Source organism: Triticum aestivum, chromosome 7B (assembly GCF_018294505.1).
Source record: "Triticum aestivum cultivar Chinese Spring chromosome 7B, IWGSC CS RefSeq v2.1, whole genome shotgun sequence".
In the NCBI taxonomy this organism is placed as follows: domain Eukaryota; kingdom Viridiplantae; phylum Streptophyta; class Magnoliopsida; order Poales; family Poaceae; genus Triticum; species Triticum aestivum.
Window position 1 is genome coordinate 442,438,650 of NC_057813.1, and position 12,466 is coordinate 442,451,115.

The following is a 12,466-nucleotide window of genomic DNA, read 5'->3' on the forward strand; positions in this document are numbered from 1 at the left end:
GGCGCTCCTTCATCAACTTGATATTCTTCAGGGGCGTTAGTCCTCAGTTTCGATCCTTTTGGTCATTCGATGACAAAGGGGGAGAAATCTGAGTTAGTCTTCAAGCAGGTCTATTATATGGGCGTTTTTTTTGCTAAGTTACAACTCTCGCTCTTCTGAAACTTTTATTGGATCGAGTTGTAATCTTAAACCTGATGGTGCTCTCATACTTTTGATGCACTGTGCTCCGATTCTGCTACTTGTTCCTCGTTGATATTATTACACGCATGCTGAATCTCTTTAGGCACCATATTTGATCATGCATTTCAAATTCTTCATATTATATGTCAAATGCATGCATAAATTACAAGATATAGGGGGAGATCTCCATGATTCAACTCTTCAAGTGTGCATTGCTTCAAAAGCAAATTCCTCACTATGCACATCTTCAGGGGGAGTTCTTCTATATCTTGCAATCAAATTCCTCAATATCAGTACTTACACTTCATATGTTTATCCCCGTTGAAAATTTAACCTATATTGTCATCAATCACCAAAAAGGGGGAGATTGTAAGTGCATCTAGTGCCCCTTAGTGATTTTGGTGTATTCAAGACTTATAGGTTAAGAGACTAATGTGTTTATGAGTGTACACAGGTCTATAAGTCTATGAGGAGTTTTGATATTTACAGAGGAAGTCGACCCCTAAAAATGAATATCTTCGACTGAAGATTTTGGTATTCCTGAAGACTTTCATGAAGACTTTGAAAGTGAAGAAATTGGTGTGTCCGTGAAGACTTGATATTCATGCAAGGAATATGAAGCTTGAAGACTTTCGTTTTCATAGTTTTGTTTTTCTCTTTCTTGAGTCATAGGAAACACCATACTGTTAAAGGGGGTCGAGGAAATACTAAGGAAAAATTTCCATGTGATGCTCAACTCAAAATCCTACACCTACTAATCCCTTCGAGTGAAGCCATTGGAAATCTCATACAGTTCAGTCAATTTCTTCAGTGACAGAGACGAAGTTCTTCTGGTCGCTGAGGAATTTGTTCTGACTGAGGAGTTAGGAATTCGCCAGTGCGGATTGCCTACACAGTGAGGAACATGATAGCCCTGAGGAATTTGAGAGTCAAATTTCCGACCGTTGCTGTGCTTCGCGCCAGCTGTCCCAAAATATCTTATCCACATAACGGTCATATCATTGAAGGGCATTTATGTCTTATCATGTCGGGCTGCTCCCTAGGCTATAAATAGCCGCCCCCTACAACCACTAGCTGGTTGGCTGCTCCGAGAGAAACTGACACTTGTCATTTGAGAGCAACCCATCCTCCGAGGACTTTGAGCGAAAATCATCGAGTGAGGAAAATCCCAAACCCAAACACCCACAAACCCAAAGTGATTGAGCATCACTGAAGAGATTGATCCTGCGTGGATTCGACGCTTATTACCTTTGAAGACTGTGCTTCTTCAAGACGGTTAGGCGTCATGGTCTAGAGCATCGAAGAGGAATTGTGGATCGCCGAGTGACCGAAGTCTGTGAAGGTTTGGAAGTCGCCTGAAGACTTACCACGAGTGATTGGACGAGGTCTGTGTGACCTTAGTTCAAGGAGAATACGGTGAGGACTTGGTGTCCTGAGCTGCGTGCTCAGCAACTGGGTGTCCGGGACTGTGTGTCCTCGAGTTTAAATACTCAGCCGCTCCAACTAGACGTACAACTGAGACAGCAGTTGGAACTGGTCTACCAAATCATTGTCTTCACCAAACTTACTGGTTCTATTTCCTCAACTCTTTCATTTCCTCATTACTGTGTTGAGTGATTGTTCATATCTGTGTTTGAAGACTTTGGCTGAAGACTTTCTCAATTTCCTCAGTTCAATTTCTTCAATCTGTTTGTCTTCATCTTGTGTTATCTTGTGTTTATGCCTTCTGTACTTTGTGATTGTCTTCATTTCATCATGATGACTATGTGTGTATTCTGTTATGCTTACTTCTGAGTACTTATTCTGCTGCAAGTAGTTCTTCGCTAACGAATTTCTTCACCGGCAAATTCCTTAGTGAAGAATTCATAAAAATCGCCTATTCACCCCCCCTCTAGTCGATATAACGCACTTTCAGACATAACTTGGCAGAGATTTTTTATTGAATATATAAAAACTACTGGAGAAAACACCTACGAGAGGGGGCCACCCGTTGCCCACAAGGCAGGCGCACATCAACATGGAAATGGTGCCCCGAAACCCGCATGCCCGCGGGTTTTTACCCTATTAGGGGACAGGAGATGGGTGTCTTTTCATCCCCGCGTGCTGTTGTTGGGCACGTTATACAACCCGACATGTTTCGCGGGTTTACACCCATTTCGGTAGTCCCTGAACCCAAAACCCGGCAATAAGCGACAAAATAAGATTTTTTTGGGCGTGTGAACCATGCATTCTATTTCAAAGCTTGGGTAATTGGCAATCTTCTTGAGCCATGTATGGCTGAAATATGGTCATGTTTGTTGTTGAAATGAGGTATTGTATTGGGCTGAAAACTGCTCCTCGTAGCTGCTGTTATTGCTCTTTTTGCTCAAGTTATGCTGTTGAAATATACTCTTTTTGCAGCTGAAATGCTATTCTTTGTTGCTAAAATGTTTGCTTAAATATGCCGATTTTCCCCGTGGGTTTAGAATACTTGACGGGTTTAGGGGACCAGCAAAAAACTAGCCCCACGCATGGTGACGGGGAAGTGTTTATGATTTTCTTGTGGTGATGGGTTTGGACAGACAAAACCCGATGGGTTTGGTCCTCGTTGCCATCTTGAGGCGCACACCTACCCCTCTCCGCCCATGGCACGCCCTTCTGCATTGTGGGGCTCATGTGCGGCCGTATGACCTAATTCCAGTCCTATAAGTTCCGTCTTCCCAAGAGAAAAAATAAGAGAAGAAGTATTATCACGTTTTACGATACACAGCCGCTGTCACGTCCCGTTCTCCATCGGGAGGCCTGATACGTCTCCAACATATCTATTTTGATTGTCCCATGCTATTATATTACCCATTTTGGATGTTTATGGGCTTTACTTTACACTTTTATATCATTTTTGGGACTAACCTACTAACCGGAGGCCCAGCCCGAATTGCTGTTTTTTTGCCTATTTTAGTTTTTTGAATAAAAGGAATATCAAAGGGAGTCCAAACAGAATGAAACCTTCGGGAGCGGTCTTTTTGGAACAAACACAAACCAGGAGACTTGGAGTGGACGTCAAGAAGCAGCCGAGCCGGCCACGAGGGTGCAAGGTGCACCTAGGGGGGTGGGGGCGCCCCCCACCCTCGTGGGCCCCTCGTGGCTCCCCTGACCGATTTCCTTCGCCTATATATATCTACGTACCCCAAAAACACCGAGGAGCACCACGAAACCCTATTTCCACCGCCGCAACCTTCTGTATCCGCGAGATCCTATCTTGGAGCCTTCGCCGATGCTCCGCCGGAGGGGGAATCGATCACGGAGTGCTTCTACATCAAGACAATAGCCTCTCTGATGAGTTGTGAGTAGTTTACCACAGACCTTTGGGTCCATAGTTATTAGCTAGATGGCTTCTTCTCTCTCTTTGAATCTCAATGCAAAGTTCTCCTCGATCTTCTTGGTTTCTATAAGCTCTCATCTAATGCTTGGTGTCAAACAACCACTAAACTTTGTTGTAATACCTTTCTCTAACGAATGGATTTGGCGCTCTCTTGACAAGAGACGAGCGAAGCTGAGAGCATCTATAACCGGGCCTCTCATACCTGTATCAGATGCCCGGGCAGGTAGGCCGGTCACTGACCGGTTAAAAAAAATCTCTATCTCTATAGTACCTAAAAGAAACGGAGTGTTCCATTTTCCGTCTTATGTCGCTCGCACTCTTTGTCCATCGTCGATCATCTCGTGTAGCCGCACATGGGCCAAGCCCGCAAAGCCCACATCTCTCTCATCTCACACAACGCACGCACACAACATCCCATCCCTCGACTCAACCTCGTACTGGCTAGGTATAGGGTTAGTGCCAGCTTTGTCCCCACCCTGCCCCTCGGCACCACCTCGCCGCCGCGGCGCCGCCCTCGTTCCCACGTGGTCCTCCACCGGTCACCCAGCCCCTGTATGCCGCCCCGACGACCTCCTCCGTGGCCCTCCCCAATGCTGACCAGGGACACAACCGCGCAACCGCGCCGGTTAGACCAGCCAGCGCTGGAGGCCCAAACAGCCACACCATCTCCACCTCATCGGCCAGCCCACCTCTGGCAATTGCTGCTCGTCGCTGCTTGCCGTCCCTGCCATTAACTGTTCGGCGACGACCCCGAGCCCCTGCCTTTCTTATCGTGCCTATGGACCCTTGCATCGGCCAGATCCGAGCACCTCTCTGGCTGCCTTCGCATGTCTCCGGCACCTCTGCCAGAACCTCTTTGGCGCATTCGCTCATATGATCTAATGTAAGTGGTGTGACATGTTTCTTCATTGATTGGGAATGATATTGTTTCTAGATGAAGCCTCACAAGAGAGTTAGATTCTTCTCGGTATGCCGGAATCGATTGTTGATTGATTAGCCAATGTCGATTTGGGTCGTCTATGTCTACAAGTGTTCAATTGCGACCTTAAAACCAGTCACAAAAATTGATTTGGTCCATGTACGACTTAAATAACCTATTGTTCAGTTAACTTTTTATGTTTATAGGTAATTAATTACTTCTATGTGGGTATCTTCAATTCATAAAAAAATTAGGGTGTCCTAATTGCTAAAGGAATAAAGTTAAAACAGTTATGGTGTATTTCATGATGTCAGAAAGGGTACAAGTATGCATACATGGTTCTATTCTCTTTTTTTAGGTTTAGGTTATTGGGACTGTACATCAGTACAATATTTCTTCTCTCCTAATTTCTTGGATCCGTTTTTCATCTCCCTTTGGTTTGTTTCATGAGGATATTTTTATTCAGTGCATACATGTTGATTTGTTCATGTGTTTAAAAGTAAGAGGTGCAGCATGCGGGACGTTCTTGCAAGAGTTGTCGAGCAGAGGATCTACCTAGCGATTTGGATGTACGGAGTTTATGATACTCAGACCTATTTTGTTTTTGTACAGATATCGAATTTTCTCCTTTCTGTTCGTGAACTCCTTCGATATGTTCTTTACTCCTGATTTCAACTTTTCACGGTCTATTGTTCTTCCAGGATTCAGTGAGTATGGACCACTTTATGCCGAACGAGATGCGATGCTTGATTGTCGTTGTTCTTGGCGTGTTGCTGCAATTTTACTCGGTAGAATCCATGCACTGCGGAGACCTCAGTCTATCCACTGTAGGTCATGCCTTCTGATCAATTATTCGCAGTCATTGAGATATTTTTCTCCATGCCTGTTTTGTTGCTCAAATTTCTGCTTTCATTTAGGTATGAGTATTTAATGAATTTACTATTCTCCATGGTGCGCCCATGAGGGCAAAAATTCCATGCTCCAAATCTACTTGGCGAGAAGTAGGTTATCTGGTGATTGCTTATTATATGCTTGTATTTTTATTAAAGGAAAAAGAAAAATAAAGAAAAGAAAACGAAAATGAAAATGATAAAATGGAAAAAAATGAAAAAGAAAGAGAAACAAAAAATAAAAACCTGCTTAAGGAACCTTCTAGAGACGTATAAAACCGGCTGGGAAACTTCTAGAAAGTTCCCAAAACCGAAACTTCCTACAGTGGGAGATGGGCCGGCCCACTTTATCGCGTCCCCTGTGCGATCGGTCGACTGTTTGACGCAGAGAGCGTCAAATAGGGTTTTCCCAAATATAGGGCGGATATGGGGCGGCCTGGGCACGCTCGGGCATGTCGGTCTGACATGCTCGGCCCACCATTTACCCACAAAAAACCCCAATCCGAGTGGCAAGCTCAAACCCTAGCGATTCCAACCCCAATCACGATGATGAGGAGCTCTAGCAACGACTCCGGCTCGGAGCTTGACTACGAAGAGGAGATGGCCCTCCGCATTGCATTGGAGCGGTCCAAGGTGGAGACCGACAGCGGCTTCGGATGTAGAGCGTCGCCGCAGCACTGACGCCGAAACTGGACCATCCTGGCCCGCACACAGCGACGCAAGGACAGCATAGTCTACGCCCTGCTCCTTCCCCCGTCGACCGCTCCTCTACGCGACCAGCGTTGGGTGCTTGTGCCCTCGCAACCGGCCCGCACGCGCACTCCAGAGTCGAAGGAGCGCGCCGCGAGAGGTAGCGTGCATGGGAGAGGGACACGGCACAGCAGTCCGCGCGCCGCTGCCGCAGGACATAGGTGGACCCCGACGAGGACGCGCGTCTCCTCGCATGGGTCTACCGCCGCTCCCTCGTCACGGCGGAGACGGACACTCGCCGCCTCCGACGGAAGAACGCCAAGGTGTTCCGGGTTGCTATTGAGCAATCGAAGCGCGAGGCGAAGGAGAAAACGACAGAGAAGGTTCGGGTCGCCAGGTTAAAGCGGGAGCTTATGTGATAGCCTGGCTTATTAGGGATGATAGACTACTCATATCAATAAGGAATTCCTTCTTTTCCGAAAGCCCATTCGGACAGAACTCCAAAGTTAAGCATGCTCAACTTGAAGTAATTTCAGGATGGGTGACCGACCGAGAACTCCAAAGTTAAGCATGCTCAGCTTGGAGTAATTTCAGGATGGGTGACCGACCGAAAAGTTGCTCCCGGGTGCGCATGAGTGAGGACAAAGTGCGTAGAAAAGACTAGTATTGATCTGTAGGGCCAGTCTAGATCCCGCCAGGAGTAACAACCATCGGCAGGTGTGTCGGGCGTTACAAGTTGGTATCAGAGCTGACCCTCAAACGATGGCTACAGCTGCACCTCCTCATCCGATGACCAAGACCCAACCCGGCAACCGCAAGGGCACATGCCCGATGATGAAGTGGTGATTCCGCCCCCTTCCTCAATGTTTATATCAATTTTAGTTGCAAGTCCGATGATTTACTATGATCTTTTGGATGTGGCAACTGATTTTTGTTGTCTGTCATTTGATCACGTATGATAGATCAATGTTTGCATGTGTAGTATGGATATAAGGCACCAGATATGAGATACATAAATGCAAAGTGCCAAATATGAGGCGTGCCCGGTCAATGCCCGCGGAAGCGTCGCGGGCTTTTGAGGGGCCGGATTTAACCATCACGACGGTAGATGCTCTGATACCGTACCAGTTTCCTGTCATCAAAATGGATAGAAGGGGATGTATCTAAATGTATATTAGTTCTAGATACATCACTTTTTATCCATTTTGATTACAAGTATTTTCGGACGGAGGAAGTACCACATACCTATGTATATAGACATATTTTATAATACATTTTGTTCCGTATGTCATCACTTACTAAAATCTCTAGAAAAACAAATATTTAGAAATGGAAAGAGTATTTGTCTTTTTAGAAATTTCAAATGAACTACCACATAGAGATGTATATAGACATATTTTAGAGTGTAGATTCACTTATTTTGTATCATATGTAGTCACTTGTTAAAATCTTTAGAAAGACAAATATTTAAAAAAAAAGGGAGTATAAGGCAATACAAAGTGGAAGCCAATAAAAGGTGGACCGACAGCAGGTGCAAAACGCAGCAGTGCCAATGCCCAATCGCTGGTGCGTTTTTTTATCTTCTCATACCAGGCCACCAGGGTACTATTACTAACAGGCACACAAATTACAAATTAAACCACTGAGAGGATCGCTAACCAGAAATGCGACATAGTATTTTGAATGGCCTGGGATGGTGGAAGCGGAATAACGAAATCAATGCTACAAGCAAAAAGCAACTAGGCTGGAGATGCAAGCAGAACTATACTGAAGAACAAAATGCATCTGAGAACACATGCGCTGACATGATAGTTCTTAGATGCATTTCAGTAAAAACACCAAACTAAACCTCTACTCGACTAGAATACCAGAATGGAAAAGCCTTCAAACAAGCACAGACGATGGTACACACAAGCGGCTCAGGTCCAAGTCATCTTTGAAGAGCAAAGACAATACATCCAGATGAGCTCCGCCCCCATGCCATATCACTAGTAGAAAACGGACCTTTAAAACCGGTTTGTAAGGGCCTTTAGTGCCGGTTATGGAACCGGCACTAAAGTGTGGGCACTAAAGCCCCCCCCTTTAGTACCGGTTCGGCACGAACCGGCGCTAAAGTGCTACCACGTGGCGTGAGTTCACGCCCTGGTATGGGGGACCTTTAGTACCGGTTGGTGTTACCAACCGGTACTAAAGTTTTTTTTTTGATTTTTTTTTTGAAAATTTTGGAAAAAAATTGTTTTTTTTTTCGATTTTTAATTTTTCTGAATTATTTGATAATTTAGTCTCTAATCACCACCTCTCTTAATTGCTCAAGTGTGGATCACTCATTCCAAATCATCTAACTTCCCGACCGGTCACCCATCCCTCTCACTACTCCAGCCCAAGCACGCTTAACTTTCAGGTTCTATTCTCCTTCGTTTCCAAGTCTGCACTTGTTGTTTTCCTGACAATAGTAAGATGTTAATCCTATTAACCCTCAGGAGTTTAGCTTGAGCATGAAGTCACAATTTCACCGTTTGAGTTTGAAACTATTATTCTTAAAAAACAGTAATTATTTAGTAACGCTAATATTTCTTGAATAAGTTTGACCATAGTTTGACCACAGCTTGACCATAGTTTGACCATATTTGACCAAAATTCAAAAAATTGAAATAATTATTTAGTAACACTAATATTCTTGAATAATTATGTAGTAACATTAATACTTCTTGAATAAGTAGTTTGACCAGATTTAAGCAATTTTTTTTAGAAAAACTGAAATTTGACCATATCTTTTTTTCCTTTTGGAATTTGAGGATTCTAAAAAATTCCAAACAGGCCGTAGGGATGATAGACTACTCAAATCGGGAGCTTATGTGATAGCCTGGCTTATTAGGGATGATAGACTACTCATATCAATAAGGAATTCCTTCTTTTCTGAAAGCCCATTCGGACAGAACTCCAAAGTTAAGCATGCTCAGCTTGAAGTAATTTCAGGATGGGTGACCGACCGAGAACTCCAGAGTTAAGCATGCTCAGCTTGGAGTAATTTCAGGATGGGTGACCGACCGAAAAGTTGCTCCCGGGTGCGCATGAGTGAGGACAAAGTGCGCAGAAAAGACTAGTATTGATCTGTAGGGCTAGTCTAGATCCCGCCAGGAGTAACGACCATCGACAGGTGTGTCGGGCGTTACAAGTTGGTATCAGAGCTGACCCTCAAACGATGGCTACAGCTGCACCTCCTCGTCCGACGACCAAGACCCAACCCGGCAACCGCAAGGGCACAGGCCCGATGATGAAGTGGTGATTCCGCCCCCTTCCTCAATGTTTATATCAATTTTAGTTGCAAGTCCGATGATTTACTATGATCTTTTGGATGTGGCAACTGATTTTTGTTGTCCGTCGTTTGATCACGTATGATAGATCAATGTTTGCATGTGTAGTATGGATATAAGGCACCAGATATGAGATACATAAATGCAAAGTGCCAAATATGAGGCGTGCCCGGTCAATGCCCGCGGAAGCGTCGCGGGCTTTTGAGGGGCCGGATTTAACCATCACGACGGTAGATGCTCTGATACCATACCAGTTTCCTGTCATCAAAATGAATAGGAGGGGATGTATCTAAATATATATTAGTTCTAGATACATCACTTTTTATCCATTTTGATGACAAGTATTTTCGGACGGAGGAAGTACCACATACCTATGTATATAGACATATTTTAGAATACATTTTGTTCCGTATGTCATCACTTACTGAAATCTCTAGAAAAACAAATATTTAGAAACAGAAATAGTATTTGTCTTTTTAGAAATTTCAAATGAACTACCACATAGAGATGTATATAGACATATTTTAGAGTGTAGATTCACTTATTTTGTTTCATATGTAGTCACTTGTTAAAATCTTTAGAAAGACAAATATTTAAAAAAAAAGGGAGTATAAGGCAATACAAAGTGGAAGCCAATAAAAGGTGTACCGACGGCAGGTGCAAAACGCAGCAGTGCCAATGCCCAATCGCTGGTGTGTTTTTTATCTTCTCATACCAGGCCACCAGGGTACTATTACTAACAGGCACACGAATTACAAATTAAACCACTGAGAGGATCGCTAACCAGAAATGCGCATAGTATTTTGAATGGCCTGGGATGGTGGAAGCGGAATAACGAAATCAATGCTACAAGCAAAAAGCAACTAGGTTGGAGATGCAAGCAGAACTATACTGAAGAACAAAATGCATCTGAGAACACATGCGCTGACATGATAGTTCTTAGATGCATTTCAGTAAAAACACCAAACTAAACCTCTACTCGACTAGAATACCAGAATGGAAAAGCCTTCAAACAGGCATAGACGATGGTACACACAAGCGGCTCAGGTCCAAGTCATCTTTGAAGAGCAAAGACAATACATCCAGATGATTCCGCCCCCATGCCATATCACTAGTAGAAAACGGACCTTTAAAACCGGTTTGTAAGGGCCTTTAGTGCCGGTTATGGAACCGGCACTAATGTGTGGGCACTAAAGCTCCCCCGCTTTAGTACCGGTTCGGCACGAACTGGCGCTAAAGTGATACCACGTGGCGTGAGTTCAAGCCCTGGTATGGGGGACCTTTAGTACCGGTGGGTGTTACCAACCGGTTCTAAAGGTTTTTTTTTTGAATTTTTTTTTGAAAATTTTGGAAAAAAAATTGATTTGTTTTTTCGATTTTTAATTTTTCTGAATTATTTGATAATTTAGTCTCTAATCACCACCTCTCTTAATTGCTCAAGTGTGGATCACTCATTCCAAATCATCTAACTTCCCGACCGGTCACCCATCCCTCTCACTACTCCAGCCCAAGCACGCTTAACTTTCGGGTTCTATTCTCCTTCGTTTCCAAGTCTGCACTTGTTGTTTTCCTGACAATAGTAAGATGTTAATCCTATTAACCCTCAGGAGTTTAGCTTGAGGATGAAGTCACAATTTCACCGTTTGAGTTTGAAACTATTATTCTTAAAAAACAGTAATTATTTAGTAATGCTAATATTTCTTGAATAAGTTTGACCATAGTTTGACCACAGCTTGACCATAGTTTTACCATATTTGACCAAAATTCAAAAAATTGAAATAATTATTTAGTAACACTAATATTCTTGAATAATTATGTAGTAACATTAATACTTCTTGAATAAGTAGTTTGACCAGATTTAACCAATTTTTTTTAGAAAAACTGAAATTTGACCATATCTTTTTTCCTTTTGGAATTTGAGGATTCTAAAAAATTCCAAACAGGCCGTAGGGATGATAGACTACTCATATCGGGAGCTTATGTGATAGCCTGGCTTATTAGGGATGATAGACTACTCATATCAATAAGGAATTCCTTCTTTTCCGAAAGCCCATTCGGACAGAACTCCAAAGTTAAGCATGCTCAGCTTGAAGTAATTTCAGGATGGGTGACCGACCGAGAACTCCAAAGTTAAGCATGCTCAGCTTGGAGTAATTTCAGGATGGGTGACCGACCGAAAAGTTGCTCCCGGGTGCGCATGAGTGAGGACAAAGTGCGCAGAAAAGACTAGTATTGATCTGTAGGGCTAGTCTAGATCCCGCCAGGAGTAACGACCATCGACAGGTGTGTCGGGCGTTACAAGTTGGTATCAGAGCTGACCCTCAAACGATGGCTACAGCTGCACCTCCTCGTCCGACGACCAAGACCCAACCCGGCAACCGCAAGAGCACAGGCCCGATGATGAAGTGGTGATTCCGCCCCCTACCTCAATGTTTATATCAATTTTAGTTGCAAGTCCGATGATTTACTATGATCTTTTGGATGTGGCAACTGATTTTTGTTGTCCGTCGTTTGATCACGTATGATAGATCAATGTTTGCATGTGTAGTATGAATATAAGGCACCAGATATGAGATACATAAATGCAAAGTGCCAAATATGAGGCGTACCCGGTCAATGCCCGTGGAAGCGTCGCGGGCTTTTGAGGGGCCGGATTTAACCATCACGATGGTAGATGCTCTGATACCGTACCAGTTTCCTGTCATCAAAATGAATAGAAGGGGATGTATCTAAATGTATATTAGTTCTAGATACATCACTTTTTATCCATTTTGATGACAAGTATTTTTGGATGGAGGAAGTACCACATACCTATCTATATAGACATATTTTAGAATACATTTTGTTCCGTATGTCATCACTTACTGAAATCTCTAGAAAAACAAATATTTAGAAACGGAAAGAGTATTTGTCTTTTTAGAAATTTCAAATGAACTACCACATAGAGATGTATATAGACATATTTTAGAGTGTAGATTCACTTATTTTGTTTCATATGTAGTCACTTGTTAAAATCTTTAGAAAGTCAAATATTTAAAAACAAAGGGAATATAAGGCAATACAAAGTGGAAGCCAATAAAAGGTGGACCGACAGCAGGTGCAAAACGCAGCA